Raw genomic sequence first — 284 nt, forward strand, 5'->3', positions numbered from 1 at the left:
GAGGATAAACTCACTTACTCTTGTCCAGTTTCCTTCAGCCATTGATAAATGAATGAAGGTGTGGTCATGGAGAGAGACTCTTGATGAGAAGAGTCAGATTCTGGATTTGTTTTCAGACTCTTTCTTAGTGTCAGGAAAGAAGCACAATCAGGACCTCAGTTGTAACAGAAAGTGCCTTGTGTTATCTAAGAATCAACATGAGGAAGAAAAAATGGAGTCTGAGTTCTGAAACGGGCAATGTTTCATCCTTCCCCACTCTTACTCTTTATGATCCATTTTCTATT

The sequence above is a fragment of the Oryx dammah genome, unplaced genomic scaffold (genome assembly GCF_014754425.2).
Source record: "Oryx dammah isolate SB20612 unplaced genomic scaffold, SCBI_Odam_1.1 HiC_scaffold_17, whole genome shotgun sequence".
Taxonomy (NCBI): domain Eukaryota; kingdom Metazoa; phylum Chordata; class Mammalia; order Artiodactyla; family Bovidae; genus Oryx; species Oryx dammah.